This window comes from Phaenicophaeus curvirostris, chromosome 4 (assembly GCF_032191515.1).
Source record: "Phaenicophaeus curvirostris isolate KB17595 chromosome 4, BPBGC_Pcur_1.0, whole genome shotgun sequence".
Classification (NCBI taxonomy): domain Eukaryota; kingdom Metazoa; phylum Chordata; class Aves; order Cuculiformes; family Cuculidae; genus Phaenicophaeus; species Phaenicophaeus curvirostris.
In genome coordinates this window covers 25,043,597-25,068,444 of record NC_091395.1, presented here as the reverse complement: position 1 = coordinate 25,068,444, position 24,848 = coordinate 25,043,597, and the positions used below count along the sequence as shown (strand labels likewise).

At 43.4% G+C, this 24,848-nt stretch overlaps 1 protein-coding gene across 2 annotated transcripts in view; it reads right to left on the bottom strand.

Annotated features, from left to right (window-relative positions):
* CXXC4 (CXXC finger protein 4) overlaps nt 1–24,848 on the bottom strand; it is a 111,990-nt gene that overhangs the window by 12,328 nt on the left and 74,814 nt on the right. The gene's annotated exons all lie outside the window — the stretch shown is intronic.

The following is a 24,848-nucleotide window of genomic DNA, read 5'->3' as shown; positions in this document are numbered from 1 at the left end:
AGAATTGTCTGTAAGTGTGATTAAATCTCTATGCCAGTGAGTAGGTGTTGTATCAATAGTCTTCTCAAGAGATCGTAAAAGCCACAGTAACAAAGTCAGGGCACACGCATGATAATAACTAGCATTTCTTTCCATATCTATTTGCAAGGTTCCATCTACTGAAGTCCAGCCACAATTTAGTCCTCTCTCACATGCTCTTGCTCTCATGCTTTCTAGCCAGCCCTCTGCTTTTTGTTAGTCGGACTCCTACAGACAGTCAAAGAGGAAACAGAGTGCTTGCAGGATCTGCTGGTGGATGGTGAACCCAAAGCAAACACAATGTTTATTCAGAAATATTTCATGCTGTTTTCAGGAGCCAAGAGAATACTGATTTCACTGATCATGCTTACTTTTAAAAGGGGAGCATGCAATTCTCAGCAGTAACTTTCCATTTCAATGGCTACTGAAAGAAATCTGTTTGGGGAATTGCCTTTCCTTATTTGTGTAAAAATCCTTTTATGCCATTAAGACGCTGTGCAAAAAGAAACAAGATCTAGGGGCTTGTCAAGGCACAGTTTTCACTACCCAGTAGAGTTAGTCTCATTAAAATGGACCTCATCTCCTTGCTGCTCCTGCAAATACTGTCAGTTTATCACAGATCATCTGACATCTCTAAAATGGAAAGCATGACGTAAAGCAGGAAAAGGAGCTCAGGACTGAAAAAAACTGAAACAAAAATTACAAAGACTTTGGAGAAATGGCTTACATGAAAAGATGCCTATATACAAACTGTCAGCAACAAGGGACAATAAATGTTGAGGCCCTTGTCCAGCTCTGCAAGGAGTGATGCACACAGGAGGAACCTTCTTAGGAAACCAAGCAGTTCTTGAAGATGGCAAGTCTGAATGTTAGTTTAGCCTTGAGTTTTGGGTTGGGAGCTAGGAAACAGCAGGTGCACCCAGACGAAAGAAGAGAAAAAAGCCCTCTGAGAACTATTGCAGGTCAACAAGGAGTGCAAATCCTACACTCCTCCTGTCAAAAGGCAACAACTGGAAAATTTCAGAAGGGACACTGAGAAATCCTTAGGAGTGCTACAGCTATGGGAAGCAAAGGAGGCAAGGTTGGTTGGGGAAACCACTGCCTGCCAGGAAAATAAGATCTCCTTTGCCCCTTACATGGGCTGGTGCACAAGAACTCCCAGCAAAGAGCTGCTGCCACCTTCCCAAAGCTGGAAGGCAATGCCTCGACAGGAGATGCTTCAGTACTCAAGTGTGCCCATTGAGGGAAGTGCTTGGTTGATGGATGAGGATGGCCATGTGCCCAGCAAGGTGCTGGCCTCCAAGGTTGCCTCACTAAGGACCACTTCTTTCTCTCCTGAGGATAGAAACTCCCCCAGAGGGAGCTTGCTGTAGGAGATGTAAATTCTCCTGTTGGTTTCCATGTGACAGCAGTAAATTCTTTTATTGCTCCTTAAGCTGAATTTTCCACGGTCAGTTTTCCTAGGAGACTATTTTTGCATCCATTTCCTCATTGCCCGGACAAGACCAAGACAAATTTGAAGCTGGACTATTGCAATAATTCAGCTCCACACAATGAGCCTGGTTCAGTATGATAGGGAAAACAAACACCGATGAGAGAAGAGTTTTAAGCAGTGAAGCAGAGCATCGTACACTGGCTGAGGATTCAGTGGGTTTCAGTTCATAAACTGGCAGAGACTGGAAGGCAGATGGAGGAAATGGGAGCAATAGCAGGAAAAGAGGCTGAGGGACAAGCAGTCTCTTTATATAGATATATATATGTATACACGAACATATGTTGAATATTTAGATTAAAAGACCCTCTTACCCAAGATATAAAATGGAGTGTTTAGCTTGAACCCAAGACTTTATCCCCAATAATCGTTCTGCCCCTCACATATGTTTTTCACAGGCAGTCTAACTGGAAAGCCAACCAAACAAAACAGAAAATCAAGCTCAAATCAGCAACAGCAGTACAGAAACAGAAAGGCTTTTATAAAGCCCCAGTCAAGTGCCAGTCAAGGACCATCTAATTGAATGCACGGGAATGTGGTGCGTGCTTCCCCTAGGGAATTTGCCTCACACAACACCCACCCCACCCCCCACCCCCCACCCCCAGCAGCTTTTGATACCTGGAAAGCTGTGTTCTGGCAGGAGCAGCATGACCCTGCCTATGCTGACCTGCTGTCTCCGCATCAGTGGCACCGTGGGCTTCCTTCACAGAAGACAAAACATCTAAACAGGAACCTAAGATGGCTCTTAAAGAGAGAAAAATAGACACAGTTGGGGGATGAATGCTGAACTAACAAAATCCACAGGAAAACCCCCACAGGGAGGTTTTGATTTTGCTTCATTTCCCACATTGTACAAGTGACATCAGTTAACATGTTAAAATAGCTAATGCAGCATTAAAGGAAAATGGGATTGCGATGGAGGATGTTGGATACAGGAGGTGAGCCCTTTAAATTCTCAGATGTATATGCAGGGTTTGCGAATGAGCCGCTGCTTCTAGGTACTTTGGAGGAAAAGCTTAGCTAATAAGAGAAAATGGAATGGCACAAAACTCTCCGAGTGCTTGGCCTGGAGGCTGTGTGTCCATTAGAGGAAATCAGAAAGTCAAAACAGACACTGTGTAATTTCTCTGTACTTGCATTAACCATATCCTCAACACTTGCAGCGTGGTTCACTTTAGTATAATAAAGCACTTTATTCCATCCCATCACAGCTAAGTGTCCTCATCAGATGGAGTATCACAGTGTCTAGAATTCACTTTACCACTGAGGAGCCAGTGAATCTTTTGAAGACATTAGTCTATAGCTCCAGAAATGTTTTGATTATTTTTAAGAGGACTTAACTTACTGATAAACATCTCCTTCCCAGCCCCAGAGGAACTTTTCATTTAGTGAAAACCAAAAAATATTTAAATTTCTACTATTTGGCAAAATGGTAAAATATTTTGTCTAAATTGTAATCTGTTAATCCAGTTGTTCCACTGCATGGCAAATAATTCCTTTCTAGGCATTAGAACTGTTTTCCTTGTGATGTTTTATTGCATTAACTCTTCAGAGACACTAAAATCCACTGAGCTGGCAAAAGACATGGCTCTGATTTTTTGACCTAGAGCAACTACCAGGAGGTTGGGCAAAGTAAAGTCTGAACTAGACTCTTTCCAGAGGTACCAGGATAGGAGAAGAGGCAATGGATGCAAGCTGGCATGTGGGGAATCAGGATAAGATATTAGCAAAAAACTTTTTCTCAAGAAGGGCAGTCTGAAGGGAAACCTTATTGCTCTCTACACCTACCTGAAAGGAGGTTGTAGAGAGGAAGGAGCCGGCCTCTTCTCCCACGTGACAGGGGAGAGGGCAAGAGGGAATGGCCTCAAGCTCCACCAGGGGAGGTTCAGGCTGGACATTGGGAAAATGTTTTTCACAGAAAGGGTCATTGGGCACTGGCAGAGGCTGCCCAGGGAGGTGGTTGAGTCACCATCCCTAGAGGTATTTAAAAGACAGGGTGGATGAGGTTCTGAGGGGCGTGGTTCAGTGATTGATAGGAATGGTTGGACTCAATGATCCTGTGGGTCTTTTCCAACCTAGTTATTCTGTGATTCTGTGAAAACACTGGAGCAGGAGCCTACAGAGGCTGTGGTCTCCATCCTCAGCAATATTACAATGTCCTCTGGACAAGGCTTTTCACAACCAGATTTAATTGATGCTAGTTTGTCCAGAGGTTGCCCTACGTGACCGGTGAGGTCCCTTCCAGCCTAAATTATTCTGCAATTCTGTGATCAATGCAGAGAACAAGAGAAAGAGGAAAGCAGCATAAGGAACTTTAGGAGTTCTTCATATTCACCGTATGCTGGATCCAGCCAAGACCAAGTTGGATATCCAAACTTCCTACACCAATAGCCTTTAGCCAAGTACATACTGATGCCTGGGAGCTGCACCAGCCACTGTGAGGGAAGCTGGATAAGAGCACTCCTTCTCCATGTTTGGAAGGGCTGAGTGGATTTTAAACAGTTGTTGTATGCATGGGCATTGTCACGTGCTCTGTGGAGCTTCGTAAGTGATGTGTTTCCAGGGAAGTGCTGAGGGCTTTCTGGCTGAAAAGTCCTGAAGTTGGTGTCACAGAGGCAAATTGTACTCTCGGGTCTCCTGCAATCACTCTGTGGTTTGACTGAATTGGTATAACCAAGACCACAATTAATAATGCAGATTTCTGCTCTTCATTTAACTGTTAGAAATTTCTGCTTTCCTTTTTTTCTTTAAAGTAATTTTAACTCTTTGTTAATGTATTTATATATTGGGGTTTTATACATATATATGTATCTGTAAATGCATTAAAACAATATACAGATGCTTGTGAATGTTACAATATAGTACTAATGCTAAGCAAGAGCTCCTTTGAGACCACCTTAGGCCCTCCTGAAACATAAATGCCAAGTTGTTACTGTGGCATCTTTGCTCTCACTTCTAGCTGCATTTTACTGTTTGGCTTCCTAAATCTCAGCAGGGAAAGGACAGCTTAGCTCCCTTGAAGACCATGCTGCTCTGAAATGATGACTGTTTCTGTGGGGGAAGGGGTTATGCTCTATGCAACATGATTTGTGGGACCCTTTATAAATCATTTACCAGCCTGCCTTCACTGCAAGCCACAGGTTTACAATTCATGGCGCTTTAAGAACTGTAAGCAATAACAACCCTCAAAGGACAAAAAACAAATGAAGAGACAGACATCTCTAAAACCCTTGGCTGGAAAACTGAAAGCCTTTATTTAAGTCATAAGGACAATCATTGAAAGCATTTTAATGGGTGAGTGCCTTATTGCGCTGCTGTCGCACATTACACAAATAGTTGCTTCGCAGCTTCAGAGTCAGATGGGAAGGGGGGGCTTGGCCAGCCCTGCAAGAGCAGTGTGGCTGTGACCCTCGTGTCTCCCTCCTGAAGTCCTTAATAAATCACCCTGCCATGCTCATAAAGTGGAGTTGAGCAGCAAAAAAAGAGGCCTGAGCATGCAAACCTGATTAGAAAATCAAGGAATTTTAAAAGGAGAGGGCAATACCATCCATTTCTATCACAGAGCAACACCTGTAGGTGGTTGTGGACAACAGCAGAGCAACTGTCAGACCTAACGTGGAGGCGTTACATTTTTCTTACTGCTGAAGGAGCTTCCTGGCATCATTCTTATGCTAAATGGAAGTGCTGATACAGATTTTAAGTGATAATTAATGTCAGTCTGCATTATTATAAGTAGAAACCCTGTCTCAAAGAAGTATTTCTCTTTTTGATGATGGATTTGGTGATACAGCAGTCCTCCTTCCATTGTCAGATGCCTCACTTAGTACTATACAGCATAGTGATTAAAAAAAAAGCACTTCACAGTATCAGTAAAGATTATATTAAATGGATGAATAACAGAAGTATTTTTGAGTGGGATTCATACAGAAATGTTTCCACTGCAGATCAGAAGTGACCAAAGCATTGAAAACATTTTCCTCCCAAGAGTCTTCATGAAATCCAAAAGATATGACAGGTAGCAACAGGTCTGTTACAAGGACATATCCAAGAGCACCAAATACACTGATGGAGACAAAGAATTATTTTTTCCCCTTTTTATCGCTTGAAGGACACAGGCCTGGGGGATTAATTTTATGATCTTCTATGGACCACAGTCCTTTCCTAGGCAAATCTGCTGTAAAGCTCAGACGAGAGGCATTAGAATAGCATCCTATGTTAGGTTTTAGCTGGGTCTCCAGAAGTCCCTCAGAGAAACTGTAAATCATGTGGGAAATGGTGCAACACTTGGTAAGGTACTCAAATAAATTGCATCTAAATGCAGGCAGGAGTAAAGGGTAGGGATGCAGAGTCGAGGCTACTCCTAGAAATGGGCAATAGGGTAATCCCACAATAACAGCCAAGGGTTTAAGGTCATAATGGAGAAGCAACTGAACACAGGTTGTCAGGGCAAAAGTCAGGGCACTAAAAAGAGGTAGAATAATCCTTATATACAAATTGGGGAATGTAAGAAGATTCAGGCACGGCTTTTTAGGTTGCATATAGTTTAGATGAGGCCAGTTCCTAACAACACTCAGATAAAGGTGTAGCAAGACTGGTGACTGCAACGAAAAAAAAGCCACAGCAAGTGCCACAAAAATAGTTTAAGAGCTGAAGAAAGTGCTTTAGAGTGAGAAACATAGAGAACACAAACTGTTTAGCTTATCAAAAAGAAGATTGAGAGGTGGCTTGATTACAACGTGCTATTACCTTCATGAAACAGTGGGAGCTGTGAAGTTCTTTAGTGCGGGCAATAAGACCCAGTAGCTGGAAGCTTGAGACAGGCCAATATGAGACAGCAGGAATGCAATTTAGGAAAAGTGAAAAGCTCTGAACAAGGCATCAATGGAAGTAATGAATCTTCCACCTCTTAGTGCCTTCTGGTCAGGATATATGTCTTCACCAAGCAGAAGTCATGTTTTTGTAGAACATGTCATTGCTATCTCCCTCATTTTCATGAAAGCCATCCTTTACCAATTCTAATAGCTGCAAAGAGTAGAGAAACCTAGAAATTATTCCCCAGAATATTTGTAAATACCCAGTAATTATATCAGATTTAAATAACTGAAGAAAGTAGTTCGCACAAAACCTCTGGTCCTCTTTCTTTAAAAAAAAAACCCTGTCTCATGAGCTTCTTTCTTTCTGTTCCTGGCAGAAACACACCAGCATTTAACATTTTTTTTCCCAGCGCTGCAGTTATTGATGGCAAAGACTGAAAGACTGGAAATGCTTTAAGAAGGCTGTCAAGAGCCAGCAAACACCAGGCAGTGACTGTAGACTTGCAAACCAAGAGCAGCTTAGCTGCAAGCATGAGTGATAAATACTGTAATCACCACCCATACAGGCCTTAGCCCAGGTTCAAGAGAATGTTAATGCTGCAAATTCTATTTTCCCATGTCCAAGATGTCCAAGATACAGAATCTGGTCCTGCTTGTGGGATACACAGAGTTCTCTTTCCATAGAATAGTATGTAAAGATTGATCAAAGATGTTGACTGTCAGTGGGTTAAATGGAAGTTGTGAATGCTGGCTCATATTAACTTGCTTTCATTTGAGTGTCTGCTACTGATTTTGAAGTGCTTAAACTAAAGGCATTAGAAATTGAAAATTTTGCCTGAGTTCCCCTAGCTGTGCTTGATCTCCACGTCCCAGAGGAGTAAAGAAAATCTGATCAGGAACTGCAACATGCCTCTAGTGACAATGCACAGGGAGCAAGCAAAACAGAGTAGGAAGCTGTTCCCACAATCCACCATAAAAATATCCACCTGCAAGATCAAGTTTTGCACCATTTCCAGTGATTATGGATTTTTTTTCTGAAGGTACAGAAGAAGCCACAGAGCAGTGAGTGGGAAAAAACAGGGGCCCCACATAATGTAAACAGCTAGGGAAGAGACTGAGAAAAATGATGGAGCAAAAGACTAATGCTCAGGGAAACCCTGAGTTGGGTTCTGTGAGAGGGGATGAACATTTGCCACTGAAGCATTTGAACTTCCTACTCAGATTCCTGCAGCCAGCCTGAGTTTGCTGACATGATTAAGGATTGACTGTGCCCATGTGAATTTAAATTGATTTCTCATTGCAGCATGAAACATTCCCTCACTCCCTGCAAGAAGAGGCACGGCAGCTGAAGCCACCTTTACAAGTCATACTGACATGGGAAAAAGAGGCTTATAAGATAATGAGCAAATATTTTTTAATTACAGAGTGAACTGAGGATTTCTTCTGTTTTCTGATCCAGATTTTGTCTGGCAGAAGAGAAAGGAAAAGAAGGAAGATGGGCACACGCTAGGAGAGCATTGCAGTGAATGGGACTTTTACCAAATGGCTTTGCTCCTGCTATGACCCCTGATCTCCCATGGATGGGTCTCCTTCTTGCTCTGGAACACATGCCCATAGGCACAAGTTTGGAGGCCTCCTAGTTTCCAAAGAAGTAAGCCTGCTGAACCATGAATTCACTCTGTAGATGCCTATTTTCTGACTGGTTTTCTTTTACTCTTAGCCTCTTTCAACCCTCTAATATCACTGATACTTTAGCAAAGTGCCTTGAGTCTGCAAGCAACATCATTTGCTCAACTATCAGCATTCCCCATCAATAATGAAACTAAAAACATAGCTTAACAGACAACAAGGCTAGAGCAGCTGGCAGTGCCGCACAAATCTGGCACTCTTGATGCTGAGTTTATTAGACATTTTATAGTCCTGGGAACTAAAGATAATGGATCCCATTCCCATATGCTGCATCAAAAAGAGTTGGGACTCCATTGTGCTATTGATCTGTGAGGCTGCAGTGAAAAAAGACCCAGACACAAATACTAAAATGAATCAATCCTAAGCTGTTAAAGAGACACCATGAAGCACTTCCCGGTTTTCAGTTCTTGCTTTCTAATCTCCATTCCATGAAATACTCTCCCAAGGGCTCTTAAATACAACAGTTTGCCACAGACTTTGGGTTCAGGTTGAGAGAAATTGCCCCTGTGGATCAGAGAACAGAGCTGAAATTTAGACACCATTACTCTTAGTAGGCACTTGTGAGGTCCACCCATTCCCCAGGCAGCAAAAGACTTTTGAGGGCTACTTTCATTTTTAAAAAGTGCTGCACAGTTATGCTCGTATAGGATTCCAAAGCTATGTAGGTTTCATAAAGTTATTCTCCTCGGATGACTGGGAAACAAACTTTGATTTGTTTCCAAGAACAGGAAACTTTAAGTATCTGCAGTCCAGAGAATAACATACACCTATTAAAAAAAAAAAAAAAAAAGAAAAAAAAAGAGAGAGAGAGAGAAATAGACTTTAGTCTGAACCTGACTGATAGTGAATACTACTCAGGAGCTAAAATTCGCTACTTCAGAAACTGAGTTACCTTCCAATTTTCGCAGATGAAGGTACCATGCTTGTGCAGTCTCAAATTAGTGAGACTACACCTCTGTGTCCTATATTAGCCATTTAAAATACATCATATTCAATACCTACAAATCATTTAAAAGCAATCACACAAGGAAAAGAAAAAAATTAAACCAGCAGCCTGTAGACTGGCACCTACAAATGTAAAACAAAGACAAGAGAAAAATGCCGTGGTATAAAATCAGTTTTCAAAGCAAGGAGAGACTGCCTCGTGTATACAAAATGAAAGTTTCTTCAAGATGCTATTGGATGGAATACTTTCAAGAGTTGCTACTCAAATGGAGAGTTACGCAAAGCAAAGACAATCAGTTCGCTTCTCCTGATTATGGACGCCGAGTGGATCTGATGATGACCTCAGGTGCTTTCATGGCTCCATATGCCCAAAATCTCTGCAAAATCACATCAAGTGGCATTCGGTATTTAACCTTGCTGTGCCTTATGGCAAGAAATAGTGCTACTTGGGTACAAGGGCTTAGCAAAATAGCGAGGGATTTTCAGTAATTAATATCAAGTAAATAACTCAAAAAGCTGCATAGAGAAATAAAAAAGAGACTAATGCATTCATTAGTGTAATTCACTGCTGAAAAATCCCCACTGATAAAATGATTTCTCCTGTATGTATCTGGATGTATGGGCAAATAATGAATCTCTTAACTTTGTGGAGCATCTCTCACCTGGGATCTGGTTCCCTTCCCCTTGAATCATTCTGGTCCTTTGGAGAGTGAAAACCAACTGCTGTTTAACAACACACCCAAGTTTACAACCTGAGGTAGAAAGGTTGTAATTATTTTGAGAGGATTTAGACTGCTAATGTTAGTATGAAGATTTAAGAGATGAGTTACTCAATGAGTCTATAAAATCTAGACTTAGCTTGCAGGAGTAAAGCAAAAAAAAATCTACCCACCTACATAGATTCATTAGGTACAGGGAAAAACTCAAGCTTTGTGACATTCTTTGCTCACATGGCAGACATTTTATCAGGACTAATCAAGAAAAATGCATTTCAGTTTTCAACTCTAGAGAAAGCTTATTAGGAAAGCATTTCATTAGGATACTCTATAGTAGGTACACGTAGCTGTTCGAACTGTTGACTCAAAAAAATACAAATAAAATCTAATTCAGGTGCAAGAAGAATAATGCAAAGACTGGTTTTGGTAAAATCCTATTGCCCCCAAAATAAATAATCTGAAGACTCCAATATGAAGTGATGATTTGATGAAAGCGTTCAAAAGAAGTCAGCAGACTTCTGACTGAAATCTTTAACAGGGTCAAGAACGTGATTAACATATGCGATACCTTAACTAAAGAGTTCAAAGAGTCCCTATCAAGCTTTAAAAGCACCCAAAATGATTTTGTTACCCTTTTACTAGGCTCTCTCTTCATGGTTTGGCAGTCATTCTATTTAATATTTTTCTGAAATAGCTTTCTTCTTAGTATTTTTCTAAATTACTCTTCTTTAAAGAGTAATTTTAAATATTCCCATTATCTGAACACCTGAAGCCCAAAACACTGCTCTCGTCACACAGCTGTACTGCACACCCAGAGACGTAGATGCAATCACAAACATCTGCCCTACGCTAGCCACTTCATACCAGAAAAATCTTGCGTGCTGAGGCGGGAGGTGAGCATTGCCCTGCATAGCCTGATATCTAAAGTGAAGGACATCAGACAAGCAGAATTTTAGCCCTAGCTCTGCTACTCACATACAGCCATCCACCAGCTGACTTGATGATTTGGCACTCGTTACTGCCACACGCTGGGGCTGGAGGGATTTGAGGTTGCGTGTGAACGATGTCCATGGGAGAGGGTGCGACATGCTGAGACAGGAATTGGCTGCAGCCCAGAAAGAGAAAACTGAAGAAAAATCATGACGTGCTGGGAAGTGCAGTAACACTTGTGTTCGAATGCTGCTAAAATAAAAAGCTTCATGAAGTCCATAAAAAGAGATCTAGTTTGGATCCTGCCAAACAAACTTTTTCCGAAGATTTGAGAGGTTTGCACAGAATTGTTTTCCTGCTGGGTTCTCTTTTGCCCCTGTCCCTGCTCCATAAGAAGAGGAGAAGGCAAGCTGGAGGGCCACCTGTCCACGAGATTGTGGCTCTTGTAGCCCCATTGCACCTCCTGCCTTTGTCTTGTTTCAGTCCCTCAGTCTTTCTTCATTAAGAGAATTGTTTAACCAACCTTAACAACTCACTAGCTTAGTGACTCCTAACCAAGGAAACAACCTCCCAATCCCCCTCTGCTGGTACCTGCTGCTTCGAAGGCACAGCAATAAAACATAGCTTTGTTGGCTTGGTGTTTCCCTTTTACCCAGGCAGATTTAACCTCTCTTCTCTGCTTAGCAGGTTTTTCTGGCTGCTGAAACCTCTTACTAGCCCCACTGCACAGCTGAGCAGGCAGCTTGGTGCATGGCACAAACTTGCACAGCTGCTCTTTCACCTGTTCCTACCCGAAGAGTGTACTGCACCCAGGAGCACTGAGACGGCGTTCAGGCCCTGCCTGTGTGCAAAGACCTTCTGACTCCTGCACAGCCCCAGAATGGGAAAGGGTGAAATAAGAGTCTTAATAAGAGACAGAACACCATAGAGGGGAGGGCTGGTGGAGTCTGGGCAGCTATGGGGGAACAGATCCGGGCCATGGAGGCAATGGAGCTGCTAAGACCAGGCTGCGCCTCAGCAGTACGGATTAGTCCACACCAGTCCTACCATAATCCCCACACTGAACTATGCAAGCCATGAATTAAGGCCAGAAAATAATTAAACATCATCTATTTAACAGCTACTGGCAGGAAAATAAATGAGACATCCCAACAGAGGAAGATAGAGTAATTTCACGTTTACGCTTCCAAGGGAAAAGGGAATTTGAAACAAACAAAACATCTTTTTTTTTCCTGCAGAAAGAGAACTGCATCTGCCTGTCAAAGTGGGACTGTAGCAACACCGAGGGCTCTGTGCAAAATACTTCTGTTTGCTTCTGCATTTGATTAGCTGCCTGCATTATGTGTTTTAATTTCCTGCCATTGGAGCACATTGCTGTCATGGTGATAGATGCTATAGAAATGACTAAAATAAAGAAATAGAAGTTCAGAACACTCTTGACCAAGTCTGCGCTAATTAGCGCATAAGACAAACAGACAAATGTTTTCTGGGATTTGTGTCAACCGTATCCAGATTCCTCCCCTGCTTCTCAGATATCAGCGAAACCTTCCTAGAAATGGAAATAAAGAAAGGGAGCAGATGGTGCTGGGAATACTCTGAGTAAGATGTCTCCATTCAGAGTCAGGTATTAGTAGCAAACCATGCAATTAACAGGCACTGTGAAGCAGCAAATATCTAATGTGATGGTAGTAGAAGAGCTAGGAAGGTGATATTGCAAAATGACTGGTGAAGGACTAACCAGAAACCATTGAGATCTAGCGTGGGTGAGCTGCTCCACCTGTGATGGGAAAAGCTGATCTAGCAGGAATAGATGGAAGCAGGAGGGGAAGGAGAAGGGAGCTATCTGTCACGTTGGACAGGGTAGAAATATGGGAGGACAGAGATTAATCTTGTTAACATAGCTTATAACAACAAAAGAAATGGTGTGCTAGCATTCACCTCTACTTCTGGACTTTTTTAAAGAAATCAAACCAGCAATAATCATGATTAGCACAGGTTTCAACCAAAAGTGTCCTATTTGAGTTTTAAAGGCATAAAACAAAGACTGGCTATACTTTCAAAGTGATGAAAAGGCTTCACAGACTGACAACAGAAAAGAAATAGATAAAAATATCTCCTTTCCAAAACCAAAGAGGAGTTGTTATTTCTTGCACAGCGTCTATCACAAGCCATCATCATCCCCTCCTGACTGGCTTATCCTGTAGTGATTCAAAGGTACAACACATATCCTCAAGCCATGCAATATCACTGCTATTTCACTGTCAATGCAGTTCGGATCAAAGTTCTTTCTGATCATAAAATTAGTCTTAGCTGGGAATAGGAAACTAGGGGAATATTTACTGGACGCAGCCAATATTAAATTATCAGCTGTTTAGTAATTGTTCCCAGGGTAGCATTGTTTCTCAGACAAATATGAACCCAATTTAGGCCGTATATGTAAATTTTAATCTCAATAATATCTCCTGTCATCTTGCACCATCACCTGCATATACTTTGTGATGGAAATTGCCCCATATACAGCTTTCCTTTAAGATCACACCACTGAATGGATGCCTATAGCCTGAAATCACATGGCATCTGGTTTTGGCCTTTCACTATCAAACCTGTAGACTTTAACCTTAATGGCATAACTACTCAGCATAGCAACTAAACTTCTGCTGTTAAAAAATCCTTGCTGAGAAATTATATCTTCACAGAAGAGGAAAGTTTTATCAGTGCTGCTTTTGTTGCAGTGTGAAAGGAGCTACTGAGCTTCAGCATGGGCTGCATTTTTCATTCAGGTGGGTGTAGTCTGTACCTACAGGGTTGTGTGCAGCAGGAACAAGGCTAACAGAGAGGCAAGCAGACTGCTACAGAGGACCAGCACAAATATAAACCTATGCAGCAAGGGCTGAAGGTAAAGAAACACGAAGTAAGAACCTTGGCTGGGACAATCTTCAGTATCAACACAGGCTAGAGGATGAAAAGATTGAGAGCAGGCCTGTGGAGAAGGACTTGGGGTTACTGGTGGATGAGAAGCTGGGCATGAGCGGGTAATGTGCACTTGCAGTCCAGAAGGCCAAACGTGTCCTGGGCTGTATCAGAAGAAGCATGGCCAGCAGGTCGAGGGAGGCAATTCTGCCCCTCTGCTCTGTTCTGGTGAGACCACACGAAGAATACTGTCTCCAGCTCTGGAGACCTCAGAACAGGAGGGACATGTACCTGTTGGAGCAGGTCCAGAGGAGGGCCACGGAAATGATCGAAGGTCTGGAACACTTCCCATTTGAAGAGTGGCTGAAAGAGTTGGGATTGTTCAGCCTGGAGAAGAGAAAACTCCCATGAGACCTCATTGCACCCTTTCGATACTCAAAGGGGGCTTATAAGAAAGATGGGGAAAAATTTTTTATCAGGTCCTGTAGCAATAGGACAAGGGGTAGTGATTTTAAACTGAAAGAGGAGAGGTTTATACTAGTAGCAGGAACAAATTTTTTACAATGAGGGTGGTGAAACACACTAACAATTCGCCTAGAGATGTGGTAGATGCCCCATCCTTGGAAACATTCAAGGTCAGGTTGGAAGGGTGCTCTGAGCAACCTGATCTAGCTGAAGATGTCCCTGCTCACTGCAGGGGCATTGGACTAGATGACCATCATGGTCCCTTCCAATCCAAATCATTCTGTGATTCTATGGTAATTCAATTGAACCTGTAATACTCAGTCATTCAACAGTGGACCAACCATCTGCTCTGGGGACTTGCTACCGATATCACTATTACACCTGGCAATAGTGATATCAGTATCCCAGATCTCAAACATTTCTGCTGAATTCACCTCTCCTCAACAGTGTTTTGGTCACTACTGAACAAGAAAAATCACACCCCCAAATCCTATTTGGGTGTCACTGGGCAATTTGACAAAAGCAATCACAAGTTATACAAAGACCAAGATCTTTTGCAGCTGGTACTGGCTGGTCATCTGCACCACTTTGGCCACAGTGGAAGCTTCAGCTTCAGCTACAAAAAATCTCATCTGCTCCCCCAGTAACCTGCAGCATTCAGACCTGTCTGTTGCCAGTTGCCCGTCACTGCCATCATCAGCCACAGACACCACTTTGCCCAGTGGGAGTTCACCATTTGCTGCACCATCATGTTTGGACATGCCATGTCTCCTTCTTGCTGCCGGCACAGGAGGGCAGGGGTGGCTATCAGGGTGGCAAGGAACTGCCAAGGTAGGCGAAAAAAGGCAGCCAGAGCCTATGGAAAGCTGATGGGGAGGTGGGGAATGCAGAGGGCAATGTGTACATTCTGGCACAGCCTCCCGTCATTTTGTACAGAGACAGCCCCGCTTGCAGCAAGCAAAGCTGGTCATGCTCAAAAGCACCTCTGAGAACAAATTGGGCAGCTGTAGGGAAAAACACATTTCGCTGTGGATGTGTCGCTATGAAAATAGCATAACCTGCTGACTGGGCAGCCTGGAAGTATCTAACTAACACAGCAGGCTGAGCGCCAAAGGTGTCAATTTGCCGTAGCACAATATGTGCACACAGTGACTGGCAGGGAAGGCGTACGTGAGTGGGAGAGGTTAAGTCCGTCACTACATTGATAGCAAGGTTCAGAAGGAGACAGTTTAATACTGTCTAGGAGGTTACTGAACAAGCAATTCAGATTGCTTATCAGTATGACTTTTGCAGCAGACTAAAGGGTTTGTGATAGAGCCAGGGAATGCCCCCTGGTGCATAACGGAGACCCCAGAGATGCCATGGACAAAGTGGCAAAGAAGGTGGGCTCCAACATGAGGTCTATGCCAGCCCATGCTGGCTGGCTGAAACTGAGTGGCATGTGGCTGGGCAAGAAGCAGCCCGTCTGGCAGCAGAAAGCACTTTCAGAGCTGGTTGGCTGCTCCAGGTGTAGTTCAGAAGTTCAGAAGTTTGAAGTTCAGCATTCAGATTCTGCCTCAGGCTCATCTTCAAAGTATCAATCCTGCACTGACCTGGCCCTTGACCATAGCCCCTGCAATGTGGTTAGGGCAACATGGACCCTGCAGCATAGCAAGCCTCTTCACAGTACCTGGACATCCTTCCTCTCATCATGTGCTAATGATGCACAGTTGCACTTGCAGGCTCCAACAAGACAAAATCATCCCCTTACAACTAGTTGGTAGCACTGCTTCTGCTGAGCCGCAAATGAGCAGGGTTGCCACAGAGCTGTCCTGAGAACACTGCTATGCAAACTCAATTTCAGAGTGTCCTGATGTGCATTTCCTCCCAGTTCTAGCTGCAGATGCAGATGGTTTTGGGGATTTTCTTCGAGGCCACATATATCGACAGTCCTGTAAATGATTGCAGTGGCACCAGCTCCTGTCCTTGACTGTGCTTCATCAAGCACAGCAGTGATAGCAATCACTCCAATGTTTCGCAAACCTGCAGATCACAATTGCCAATCTTTGTATAAACAAGAACTAATTAATCTTCACCACATCTCTGCGAAGAAGGTAAGTATTATCATTTATTATCTTTCCTGTTTTACACACACACAAACTGAGATGGCGAAACAAAAAAATTATTTGCTGAGGGCCAGGCAAGATAAACACATTGCAAGCAGCAAAACCAGTTCTGCTTGGTGGAAGAAAGCGGTGAGATTTCCAAGCTTCACTTTAATGCAGATAATGACGAATAGCCATCCTGAAAAAACAGGCAGCTGTTCTATGAAATAAAGATTTTCCACTCTGGGAATAAGTAGAACAGTAGCCAGAATATTTTACTAATTTTATTATGAAAGAAATACAGAGATGAAGGGCCTGAACTTGGAAAAAGAGCAGCAGCTGCACACATTTGGTTTTGGTTTTTAAAAAGAGCACAGTACCCATTTAGGCTTCAGAGTGGCTGCTCTGTCAAAGGGCCAACTGACATATTGAACCTCTTGACATTTTGATTTTTAATTTACCCTGAAATATTGCAAAGGGATCAGTTAAGTGCAGAACTTCATTTTTCTTTTAGTCTGCTACAGTTAGATGGCATGGAGCTGTATCTTTAAAATCCTGCCCCATTTCACATGTAGTAGGGACATGGAAAATTGGCTTTCTGTGAGTGCAAAGGCAAGAAAGGATGCAAAAAGCTTGCTGAAAAGGAACTGAAAATTGCCTGCTTTGCTGTAGCCTTGTCTCAGTAAGATGTTCCTTCTCTGCAGAAATAGTAGTTGTTTCCTGCCTTCTTAGTAATTACACTGGCCACTTTAAGAAACTAGTTGTGAGTGTGGATTATTTTTATGTCTGGTCAAATGACGAATAATGATTTAATATTCCTGTGCCATATTCTTGCAAAGCACTTTAAACTGATTTGAGTACATGAGCCTGATCTTTTAAAAAATCTTAACTGAGCAAGAAATAGCTGAAATTATCCTGAAAAAAAAGCACTCAGGTGGCATGTCTTTTCTTAGCTGTATGAGGTGAGAAGGGGAAAGGCAAGGCAGTGGTAAAAGCAAAGGAAGAATTTTCTGGGAATGAGCTCAAGACGCATCCAAAGGGAAATCCCATAGGGCCTCCAAGCAGGTAAATAACTAGCATTAAACTGTCCTGCAGCTCTTCGACTCACTTATCTTTTTTTTTTTCCTTTCTTTCTTTCTTTCTTTCTCATGGAGAACCCTCACACAGCGCAGTGCCTGGAATTTCTTCATTCTTTGTTTGATTTGATAAATGTGTCCTCTGTATTTTTTTCTCTAAATTCTGGGCATCTGTTGCTAGCATCCTAAAGTTCTCTCCTATTAAACAACACAGTTAAAGACTGGTCTGAGAAAGTTCCCTCTCTTCTGGGTGGGCAGAGCACCCAGGCAACCAGCCCAAAGACAGATTTAAGCATTACTGAAGCAGGAATAAAAGCAGGAGTAAAAAGGAGGCCCTCTTCCTCCTATATCTATATTGGCCACATGGACATGGCCCAAGTAATGAAATTACTCTGGTGTCTAAAATTAGGAGACATGAACACTGAAAGTCAGAGCACCATTTGTGACAGACACGTTTCCCCATGCTGCAATGTTTCATTGCAGCCCAATCCAAAGAGAATCAGTGCAGCCTTTGACATCGCAGCTGTCAGGGCATGCAAAGAGCAGTTTGTCTTTACTCATCTAAGAGGGCAGTCTAAGCATTGAGAAATTTGCTTCCCGGTGAGCAAGCCAGAGGCAAAGCAAGACACCATGTGTGGTACTTGTGGTCACCTGATCTTTTTTTTTCTGGATGTGGAAGGGTAGGAGTACTGCGTGGTTATATGTTGCTGTGGCAGAGAAAAGGGTGCAACAGTGGGGAACACCACTCTCCAAAGGAGGAAGGGACTGGAAAATACCTGAGGATGCCAGTTGTTGGGATGCAGACTTGGGAAGATCATAAGGTTAAAGGGAAACATGATAGAAAGGGTATATGATTTTGCCATAGACCTTAAATAGCCTGGACATTTCTTCAGCTGCTTCTACATAAATTTGTCAGAGACCAGCCCCACCAGGAGCAGTGACTAACCAAATGCCAGGCAATTTTGCATACAAAAATCAGAAAGGACAAATGCGCACATACCAGCAAGGTGGGACATAACATGTTCTCATGGGCAGGAGTCTGGGGGCAGGGAGCCTACACACACCATGGTATGAGATAAGGTGCAAGACCAGGAGGGCTCAGACCAAGGGAGTGACGCCTCATCCTGCTCAGAAAGTAAAGAGGGGCGCTAGGGACTGCTCACCATACAGCAATGTCTGCCCTGTGTGGACATACAGTTTACAGAAACAGAAAGAAAAGATAGTCAGATGACCTGGAGGCATTTCATTTCTTCTGGAAGGAACTTCTTAAGCACGTTAGTTAAAAGGTAGTTTGCCCTAGTGAAAGGCAGAGGCGGGTGGTTCGTAGCCAGATTGCCACTGGGAAGAACATGATGAAGCTGTTTGCCCAGGACAGGTCCTTCATTAACCCAGAGATGCCATGAGCACCTGCCTTGCAAATTAGGTTCAGGGAGACCTTCTTGCAGAAAGAAAACAACCAGCTACCAAGGTAAGAAGCTATGCCAGGGCTCTGAGATGGTAGATAACTCCTCACCATTTCATTAGAAGATGGGAGCATCAAAAAGGCACAATTGAAGAAGCAGAGGATTATTCCTGGTTTCTTTTCCATTCATTTAGTTAAACAGGTACCAGGTTTGCAAGCAGACCATTGTATTGAAGTTTAGGACAGATTTGTATTGATTTGACGTCAGAACATTGCCCAGCTAAGTGAACCTGCAATAAACTAATTTTATGCCAAGTTAAGCCTGTACAAAGAAATCCTGCAGTGGTTAAAATGAATTGGCATCTAAACAAAGTAAACTTAATTTGATAAAACTTCAGTGAGGAGATGAAGCTGCCCACATTGTGGCCATGCAAAAGCATTTGAGAGAGTAATTCATATAATTTTGTTGCATAGAAAAAAGCCTGGAATTGAATCTGTACAGCAACATCAAGTATAAGGGGTATTATGAACAGATTTTTTTTTAAAAATCCTGATTACAATTTAAAGCCCTCGTCCTAATTCTTAGACTAAAATAATTTTCTTTTATAGTATAATCCACTATTCAAAAAGAGTAAGGTGGCAGATAGTGTCTAAAGCCAAGATGAAACTACAAGATGACATGTAAAATAACTGTAATTAAACAATCAAATGTAGCAATTAAACATGAATGATTCTTTATTAGGCTGAATGAGGATGCCAAACAAGACTCCACAGGTGGCGAGTTTATTCCCCCATGCTCGTTGGTATTTTCATTAGCAGCTCTTGGCATAGTCAGACATGCAAATCTGTCCATGCCTTTAAAAGCAACCCCCTATTTAGGTACTATTCAAACCAAAGAGGATATGCAAATATCGAGAAAGACAGCATTAAAGCATAACATGGTGTTTGGGAGATAAATTGAAGAAACATACTGAGATTCAACAAAGTCAATGTTCTGCATGGAGAATAATGAAAGCCACCTCTGTAACTAGGCAATAGAAAATGCTGGAAAGAGTGTTGTTTCACTATAGGATCGAGAGGTCAATGCTAAAACCCTAAAAGCAATGCAACCCCCCATAACTGCCCTTTGACAGATGCAACATGCAGCCAGATGAGATGGGCTTTGCTGGGCACCACAGTGACGACCAGACAGCAGCACTTTGCAAAATGTGTGAACTGTCCTTGAAGACATTGTCATTTCAAAGCCAACTTCCAGCAGCAAGAGACGGCAAACATTTTGTAGCCATTGTGCCTTGCAGCCCCAGAGACACACCAATGAGGCATCATTGCAGATGACAGGGTGGCATTCAATGTGGCAAACATTTCCCTGGCAAGAGCAGGGCCACCAGCTCCTCCTGAAGCTCCTCGACACCCTGAGAATTCTCTTTGGGATGGGGGCTACTCAAGGCTTTTCACAGGTTGCTATATTTTCCACATCATGCTCTGAAGCCAAGGTCTGCCTGAAGGCAGGGACTGGACTCTGCCTGCAAAGTGATATCTGCCTTTGCAGGAACTCATAAAAATTACCCCTAACTGAACAGCTGGCCGGTCAAACCCTACAGCAACCTGTGCTCTAGAGAAGCCTGGATTTGCATGCTGCCAGCCAGACAAAGTGTCCCAGGAATAAAGCGGTTAATAGCAGAGCTGTGGGAGAAATGGGTAAGATAATTATGCTTCTCTCCTTCAGTAACAAAGGCAATGGCACACCGCTTTGGTGCAGGGCACATTGTTTTAAAGATTAATTGGGAGGAGCTCACAGGAAAGCAACAAAGGTGATAAAGGATTTGGAAAATAGGGCCTGTGAGAGGAAAGCATGCACAGACTGGAGAAAAGAGGGCTGAAGGGACACATAACTGTCTACAAGAATGTTAAGGCACGTTATAAAGACAACTGGGACTAATTCTCATTAGTCAGTGAGGAAAGAATGGGAAGTAATGGGTTTTAACTCCAGTAGACAAAAATTAGTTTAAAAAATTGGGAAAACTCCCCAAGACCAAACAAGCGATGGAACAATCTGCCAAGGGAGCCTGGACAGTGGCCACCACTGCAGAGGTGCCAGGAGGAACCAGACACCCCAAAGTCAGTGGGAAACCATCTGAGCAATCCACTAGCAGCAGCCAGGCTGGAGGCTGGCTGATGTTATACCCATCTATCTACAAGAAGGGTCAGAAGGAGGATCCAGGAAACTACAGGCCTGTCAGTCTGACCTCAGTGCCAGGGAAAGTCATGGAGCAGGTGATCTTGAGTGCTATCATGAAGCACATGCAAGAGAACCAGGTGATCAGGCCCAGTCAACATGGGTTCATGAAAGGCAGGTCCTGCCAGACTAAGCTGATCTCCTTCTGTGACAAGATGCTCTGCCTACTGGATGAGGGAGAGGCTGTTAGACTTCAGTAACAGCGTTTGAGATAGTTTCTCACAGCATTATGCTTAGGAAACTGTCAGCCTTTGGCCTGGACAGGCGCACACTCTCCTGGGTGGAAAACTGGTTGGAGGGCCGGGCTCAGAGAGTGGTGGGAAATGGCGTGAACTCCAGCTGGAGGCCAGTTACAAGTGGTGTCCTCAGGGCTCAGTGCTGGGTCCAGCCCTGTTCAATGTCTTTATCAATGACCTGGATGAAGGCATCGAGTGCACCCTTAGCAAGTTTGCGGACAACACTAAGCTGGGTGGAAGTGTTGATCTGCTGGAGGGTCAGGAGTCTCTGCAAAGGGATCTGAATGGGCTGGACCGCTGGGCTGAGTCCAATGGCATGAGGTTTAACAAGGCCAAATGCCGGGTCCTGCATTTGGGGCACAACAACCCTATGCAGTGCTACAGACTAGGAGAAGTCTGGCTGGAAAGCTGCCTGGAGGAGAGGGACCTGGGGGTGGTGGTTGACAGTGACTGAACGTGAGCCAGCAGCGTGCCCAGGTGGCCAAGAAGGCCAATGGCATCTTGGCTTGTATCAGAAACGGCGTGACCAGCAGGTCCAGGGAGGTTATTCTCCCTCTGTACTCGGCACTGGTGAGACCACTCCTCGAATCCTGTGTTCAGTTCTGGGCCCCTCACCACAAGAAGGATGTTGAGGCTCTGGAGCGAGTCCAGAGAAGAGCAACAAAGCTGGTGAAGGGGCTGGAGAACAAGTCTTATGAGGAGTGGATGAGGGAACTGGGGTTGTTTATCCTGGAGAAGAGGAGGCTGAGGGGAGACCTTATTGCTCTCTACAACTACCTGAAAGGAGGTTGTGGAGAGGAGGGTGCTGGCCTCTTCTCCCAAGTGACAGGGAACAGGACAAGCGGGAATGGCCTCAAGCTCCGCCAGGGGAGGTTTAGTCTTGTTATCAGAAGAAAAATTTCATGGAAAGGGTCATTGGGCACGGGCAGAGGCTGTCCAGGGAGGTGGTTGAGTCACCATTCCTGAAGGTATTTAAAAGATGGGTGGGTGAGGTGCTGAGTGGCATGGTTTAGTGGTTGATAGGAATGGTTCAACTAGATGATCCTGCGGGTCTTTTCCAATCTAGTGACTCTGTGATTCTGTGTGATTCATGGCTGACCCGTGGAGTATCTCTTCTCACCTGAAAGCTTTATGAGTTAGAAACTATTCAGGTAAGAGCGTCTCAGCGATGGGGCAGAGTTTTTGCTGCAGCAGGCTTAGTACTGATGGGGATTGTCAAGCCTTGGGGGATAGTTCTTTGTTCCCAGCTGGGTTTTCTAACCAGAGAGGGAGTGAGACAGCCCTGCAGCTGGCTCTCCTCATGCATGGCTGTGACACATGCCTGGGGACTGCTGCTAGATTTGGGCTGTTCCTGATCTTTCTGTCCTGTCCTCAGATGTCACAAGGAAACAATATGGCTGCTATAAATCCCAAATTGCTCTCTGAGGGTGTGAACAGACATTTTGGACAAAGCTTGACATCCACCAGCTGTGGGCTATGAGGAAGCAGCCTTGGGGCTGCAAATCAGCTTGATAAGATAAAAGCTGACCCCTCTGGAGGCAACACACAACACAGCATGTTTTGTCTTGACTGAATGCAACCTATCAATGGTGTTTGGTGCCTACTCCCTGTTTGTATGGGCACATAAATCCTATCCTATACCATCTCCGTACTACTACTGAAGTATTAGGACAGCAACTTAGAAAAGGAAGGAGCTTCTGTGCAGGACATATGAGGACATTCTCTCTCCTTCTGATGGAGCTGGGGGTCAGGTCACCTGTGGTGCTTTTTCCTTTTCAGTGCCACATGTGCATGAGGACTTCTGCAAACTGTTGTAACTTAATTAACACTAGCAGATATGTCTGCCATTGCATTTTTTGTTTCATTTCCCACAGAAAAGATGGAATTACTTTACTTTCACTAATTCAGAGACTGATTTTGAGTTCACTTTTGAAAAACCTTAGGCGTTAGCTGAAATTTATGCTTTAAAAAGAAACTAAAAATCCACAAGAAAAGCATGTTGCACTATTTCTATCGTTGTGCACAGCCCATACTCCCAAATTTTCTGTGACGTTGTGAGACAACAGCGGGGTTGGGGCCATATGCAAACAAGCAGCCCCAGTGCTGAGGCCATCCAGCCCATTAAAAGCAGGCAGAATAATTCTAGTTAATGCACTTGGGAGATGACAAGAAAGGAGTTTGAATTCTCTCTTGGAACCACCAGCTGCCAGCCTGCAGCAAGACAGAGAGCAACTGCCAGGTGAGGACCTAAGCTCTGTATTTTTGCTACTCCAACCAACAACATATCATGACTCAATCCTAAATCAGTGGGATGGTTTTAAACCCAGGAAATATGATAATAATAAAATGCAAGCTCTTTCCTTGACCTTTTTATTTCTGAATCTTCATGGGTGACTGATGTCACAATTTGAAGAATTTACATTTCCTTTCAAAGAAACTAATGTTTATTTACTTAGGAAATATGTGATTTAACAAAATCACTTATCTACAGGAGCTAGAATTTTAATGAAGGCTAGAGATGCGAGCCTTCGGAAAAACTGCAGGAGTCGATCAAACTGCAGCTACACAGAAGACAAGTTTGTTCTGCTTCCAGTATGACAATATTTACCTTTCAGGGTAAGAGATCCAAAAGTCAGACTTTCCTTTGCGTTTCTGCCCAATTCTGTATTTACAAAGCTTGATTTTGTGATATCTGTACAGCATCTAAATCAGTGAGCTCTCTCATACCAGTGATATTTCTGCAGAAGGTGGATTAATCTTTTTCCTCCCCGGCTCCCCTCCCCCGACATTGATCTGGGACTTGAAACAGCTTCGGGGAGGGAGGTAGATAGGAAACAAGAGGGGATTTAAGCCTTTTGCATCACCTTCAAAAAAACCCCATGCAGCATTGCTGTCCCTGGAGCAGGCCCACATTATTACTATAGCCACAGCCACATCATCAGAGCTACAGTGCTTGGAGTTGTAGATCATCAGTCTGCTGTCACAGCTGTGATGTATGATGGAAAAAGCCATCCATCTGCAAATGCTGAGCACAGAGGGCTGTGGCTGCAAGGATACAATGTGGCATGTGCAAGGTATATTGCTGTGAGCATTTTCCAGACAAAAAGAACATAAACGTAGTAAACTGAGATTCATCAGAAGGAGAAGGTAAGATGCTCAAAGCCTTTCACTCCTTCATTTCCAAAATCACAATATGCAAGTATGTTCTTGGATCCAGAAATGACACCTATGAATCCACCTATTGCTTCTTCCACACAGACACCTCTTTCCCATAAAGCATACATTTGATTTTCTCTTCCAGTGTAAAACCTCAATCATATTTACACTTGCTTTAGGATCTTTACAGACAAAGACATTTAAGGCTGTGAAATCTTGGGAGAAGGTAAAATGACATGGCAGATCAATCAGCTGATGCTTCTTCCCTGCACAGCAGGGGACTCCAGGAAACCTCTTGTATTTTGTGCAGAGACTCAGCTCTCACTGAATTTTTCCTTTGGCACTGTAAGACCAGAAAGATATTAAAGAAAGTAAAGGAAGTGAGAGAGACCAAGTGAGCATAAGCGCTTATGAATGGCTCTAGGTTTCTCAAAGAAGATGAACCATTGTTTTTTGAGGAGAGAAGCCATTTCTTGTGGGTTACTCTGCTGTGCAATACTCCAAGTATGGGGGCAGAGAAGGTTTACAGCTAAACAAAATTAAAAAAAAAAAAATAAAAAATATACGCATTGACCAAAGAGCCATTCATGCAATGCATCCTGGAATGTTGATCATCCACAATGGTTCTCCTGAGTTTTTAATACCTGCCACTGGTTGACAAGCAAAGCTGGTGCTTTAC